This window comes from Balaenoptera musculus, chromosome 9 (genome assembly GCF_009873245.2).
Source record: "Balaenoptera musculus isolate JJ_BM4_2016_0621 chromosome 9, mBalMus1.pri.v3, whole genome shotgun sequence".
Lineage (NCBI taxonomy): Eukaryota > Metazoa > Chordata > Mammalia > Artiodactyla > Balaenopteridae > Balaenoptera > Balaenoptera musculus.
The window spans coordinates 24331567-24337062 of NC_045793.1; the positions used below are offsets into that span (position 1 = coordinate 24331567).

The following is a 5496-nucleotide window of genomic DNA, read 5'->3' on the forward strand; positions in this document are numbered from 1 at the left end:
GATTCTATAACTCAGTGCTTTTATGAGGTCCTGGCAGCCTCCCGTTCTCAGCCTTCTGGAATGAATTCATAGCTGTCCCCTGCCTCTTCGCTCTCTGCTAAACAGGGAGAAGTCAAGAAGAAAGAAGAGTAGAGGGTTGTGGAGAATCTCCTTTCACAGCAAAAGAACCAAGCAGCTTTGGGACTTGCTCAAAATGGGGGCCACCCAAAAGAATGAGCTTGGTGTGTAGCGGGATGTAGAGCTCAGGGGGCTCTGAGTGTGCACACCAAGATGGGTGTGTGTGCTTCAGGGCAAGTGTGTGCACACTAGGAACCTTTGCACTGTCAGTGGCTCCAAGCCTGTGGATGTTCTCATTGTCAGTGTGACTCCTGATGCCCGAAGTGCCTGGGCGTGTAGCTTTCGCAGCCTCCTTGTGCAGGTCACTTAGTCAAGGGGAATGTGACTATTGGTGATATGTGTACCTGAAACTATGTGCTGGGCTCATCACTGCAGGAAGTTGAGGTTCTTTAGTTGGATTAGTGAATCACCTGATAAATAGTGGACATGGGCTGCCTGAAGCTCCCTTACTTCTTCCAAGCCAGGAAAGGAGGGAAGTCCCCCAAGCTCCAGAGGCCAGCACACCTGAACAGCCCCTTTCCCACAAAGGGTGTGCACTGTGAAAGTCACCCTTATCTCCTGGGGATGAGTTCTCAGTTATGAGACCCCTAATGGGAAGGGCATAAAGTCAAAGTCATTCCAGGATCTGGAGACAGGACTAGGGCCTGGAAGCAAGCTCAGTAACCAGTCCTGCACTTGCTAAGCCCCTGAGTCACATCGCTTTACCTGGTTTCTCACAAGGAAAAGACATTTTCACATGCCAGACACGTTGCTACTACCATCAGAGCCCAGGTTCCAACTCACCCTGCTCCCGAGGCTGGGCTCCTGTGACCTGTCAGGGCAGGACAGAGCTGGCCCTGCCCCTCCCCAAGCACTCTCCCCAAGACTGCTGTCCACCAGCTAGAGTTGAATTTCGTCCCCAGAGGGTGAGCTCACCCTCCAACCCCTTCCCAGTAAAGCCACATTCCTGCTTCCAAATATCTCTGGTTTTTCTGGCTGCTTTCCCCAAGTTGGGACATCTGATCACCCAGTCAGTCCCCAGAGCAATCCCTCTCCTGCTCTCTCGCTTGTCTGAAAGAGGTCTAACCCAGCTCCCCTGCTAAACGCCATGCATTTTCGGATTACTTCCCTCTTCTCACATTCCTGAAGTCCACTTGTCTGCATATGGTCCCCAATGCTGTCTTGCAAAATTAAGGTGCTAACTTCCAGGAGAGGCATCTCTCTGGTAGCTCCAAACCAACCATTCATTCATTCTTCATTTATTTGGTGTTTTCATTTTTCTATTAAAGATTTCATATTTTTTGTATCAGTTTTCCAAGTTCTTGATATATTTTCCAAGTTCTTGATATATTTGAGCCCTTCTTCATATATTGAGCCCTTTCTTTTTGTATTTATGAAAATATTTCCCCATCTATTTGCTTTTAATTTTGTTTATGATTATTTCCTCCTTTTTACACGCATTTATTCAACAACTATTTATTAAATGTCACTACGAATAAGCATTAGGTGAAGCATTTTGGAGACTAAACTACTTGCCTTTAGGACTCTTCCTCCCTCCTACCCCAGTTATTCAACTTATAGATCTAGAAGTTTAATAGTATAGGCATACTTTTAGTTGATAAGGCTCTGATTTTCTTTAAGGTTTATCACTTAAATTTATATATAGCTCACTTATATCATTAATAAAATTTTGGAAAATTACCTTAAAATATAGAGTTAGTTATTATAACTCAGTATTAGTAAAACTCACACGAAATTGACATAAAAATACTTATTGATTGACTTCCATTTATTAAATCACAGGGAGGAGTGCTTTCTTTCCTCTGTACGGAAGTCTATTTGGGGATCCAAAACATGACAGATGGTAGCTCGGGGCAGTAGAATCAGAGCTGGGGGAGCTGGTGGGGCATCTCGGAGGTGAGCATCGCCAAGCTCCACCAGCCTGCTGTCCTCACTGTGCCTCCACGAAGAGATACAACAGGACTGGATTTCTCATGTAGGTGTTTCAGGGTTAAGAGCAGTGGCCTCCAGGAAAACTGGACCTGAGTTGAAACTCAGCTCCACTACTCAGTGACTAGGTGACGTTGGACAAGCTCCTTAATCTTTCTGAGGCTCCGTTTTCTCATCAGTTTTCTCTCAGTGGGATTAATGATGCCTACTCCAATAAGACTGTTTTTTTTGTTTTTCTTTTTTTTTAGGCCGCACCATGCGGCATGTGGGAAATTAGTTCCCCAACCAGGGATTGAACCTGTGCCCCCTGCGTTGGGAGTACGGAGTCTTAAGCACTGGACCGCCAGGGAAGTCCCATGTTTTGAAGAATAAATGAAATTATGCAGGCAAAGCATTTGGTACAGTGTTTGGCACTGATGTGCTCAACTGATGTTAGTTATATTTTGTTATTATTATCCTTATGTTATGTGCCTGAGGCTGTACTGGGTGCAGTACATGGGGATGCAGCAATGAACAAGACAGGGTCCTTGCCCCATTCTACCCACAGGGATCTAATACCCTGATTCAACTCCCACTGCCACACTTGATCAAATGAGATTTGAGTTTTCCACACCAAACTCAGATAGTTTCAATTATACACGTGGCCTCGTATCCCTTCCTGAACTGCCTTGTTGAGAAAAGTAACTTTAAATCAAGTAAAATCTTGAATTATAAGTTCTTTGAGGGCAGAAATTTAAATTACTTGTTCCACTGAAGAGCACAACGATACATGTTTGGAAAATTAATGAACTGTAATCATCCCTTACATATGCAGAGGACTGTTAGTTGTCAAAGCACTTTCTTTTTTCTTTTTTAAAAAAATTTATTTATTTTATTTATTTATTTTTGGCTGCATTGGGTCTTTGTTGCTGCGTGCAGGCTTTCTCTAGTTGCGGCGAGCGGGGGCTACTCTTCGTTGCGGTGTGTGGGCTTCTCATTGTGGTGGCTTCTCTTGTTGCAGAGCACGGGCTCTAGGCATGTGGGCTTCAGTAGTGGTGGCACACAGGCTCAGTAGTTGTGGCACACAGGCTCAGTAGTTTTGGCTCGCAGGCTCTAGAGCGCAGGCTCAGTAGTTGTGGCACATGGGCTTAGTTGCTCCGCGGCATGTGGGATCTTCCCGGACCAGGGGTCAAACACGTGTCGCCTGCATTGGCAGGCGGATTCTTAACCACTGTGCCACCAGGGAAGTCCTATATCAGGGTTTTTGAAATATTAAAAATAGCCCTGGGGAAATTTTTAGTGTGGATAAGGCTGATTTCCTAATTCTGAAGGGTGAACAGAGAGCAAATTTTTTTTCTAACCTTGTGACCCCTACACAAAGATCACAGACCCTATAATACAAATAAAATAAAAGCAAGATTTATGCCACTTCTCATAGACCTTCAGACCCAGAGGCAATAACAAAACAAAACAAAACAAAACAAAAAAGAGGATAGCAAGTGTTGACAAGGATTTGGAGAAATAGGAACCTTCATAAACTGCTGGTGGGAATGTAAGTGATGTTGCTTCTTTGGAAAAAAGTTTGCTAGTTCCTCAAGAAATTAAACACAGTTGCTGTACATCTGAAACTAAGATAACATTGTTAACTATACTCCAATACAAAATAAAAATTAAAAAAAAGAAGAGTTACTGTATGACCCAGCAAATGTATACTTCAAAAGGGTGAATTTTTGTATGTTGTTGTACCTCAATAATAAAAACAAGGTTTCCAACCCATCTCTGTGCTCTATCCATGAATCTCCCATCTCCAAAGGCAACCACTTTGAACAGTGTCTTGTGCATCCTTCCCCAAAAACCTAGATATCTATAGATATATAGATATCTATAGATATAGATGTATAGGTACATAGATTTGCAAAGGTGTAATTTAAAAATTCTATTCAAAGGAATATTATTCTGGATATTTCATATAAATGAATCCTGCAGTTGGTGATCTTTTGTGTCTGGCTTCTTTTATTTAGCATAATGCCTTCAAGGTTCATCCATGCTATAGCATGTATCAGAATTTCATATCTTTTTTTAACTGAAGTATAGTTGATGTACAATATTATATAAGTTACAGGTGCACAATATAGTGATTCACAATTTTTAAAAATTAGAATTTCATATTTCTTTTAATGTCCAAATAATATTCCATTTTATGGATATACAGCATTTTGCTCATTCATTCATCAGTTGATAGACATTTGGGTTATTTCCACTCTTTTGCTGTTATGAATGATGCTGATATGAATATTTGTGTACAGGTTTTTATATGGACATATGTTTTCAATTCTCTTGAGTGTATAACTAAGAGTGGTAACTCTATATTTACTATTTCCTGGAACTGCCAAACTGTTTTCCAAAGTGGCTGCATCATTTTACAACCCTACTAGCAATGTATAAGGGTTTCTCCATATTCTTGTCAACACTTTTTATTGTCTTCCTTTTTTATTTCCATTGCCCTACTGGTTGTGAAGTGGTATCTAATCATGATTTTGAGTTCCCTAATGACTAACGATGTTGAGCATCTTTTCATATGTATATTGTTTATTTGTATATCTTCTTTGGAGAAATGTCCATTCAACTCCTTTACCCACTTTTAAATTGGGTTATTTGTCTTTTTATTGCTGAGTTGTAAGAGTTCTTTATATATTGTTTATACAAGTCCCTTATCAGATACATGGTTTGCAAATATTTTCTCCCATTCCATGTATGTTCTTACTTTTAAATGCTAATTTGGCTAAGTATAAATTCTAGTTTGCTAGATATTTACTCTCAGACATTTAAAAATATTATTCCTTGATACAGAGAAGATTAGCATGGCCCCTGTGCAAGGATGACACGCAAATTCATGAAATGTTCCATATTTTTATGACCCTAGAAGGCAGAAGCGCCAAAGTCAGCTCGGGGTCTTGGGAGCTGTAGTCAGCTCGGTCAGAAGGGACCCTGGGGTCTGTGCTGCAGCTGTCTGTGGGGAAGGGACATCATTAATTCAGATGTAAAAGTTCTACAACTCTCGGCTGGCCAAGTTACCCTCATTCTATCTATGAAAAAAATTTGCTAAAGTAAATTAATACTATGAACAAAAATTACAGGGAACCAGCTTAACCAACTTAAGAGGACAAACATTCCAAGTACTTTAAGTAGGCACCAGTTGTTTGCAAACAGTGTGCTAATATGCGAGTGACTTGTTTATTAAAGGAGGCCCATAGGGCCTCTTACTGGCAATCCTTTGCTTTGAGTTACAGTATATATGTGAATGGTAGAAAGTGGCATCTTTCTAGGGTTATTCTATTAGGTGTTTGGGGGTTTTGTAGTTCCCATGCTAGTTCTCCTGCACACCTACTCTCTCTCTCAACCCATTCTCCCTTCTGTCCCCCACTCCCTTGATGGAGCGGGATAGATGGATCCTGGAATGGGATTTCCCAG

The 5496-nt window shown here is 41.2% G+C and overlaps 1 pseudogene; it reads left to right on the top strand.

Annotated features, from left to right (window-relative positions):
• Positions 1-4823: 4823 nt before the first annotated feature.
• LOC118901423 lies at positions 4824-4938 on the top strand (annotated as a pseudogene).
• Positions 4939-5496: the final 558 nt, after the last annotated feature.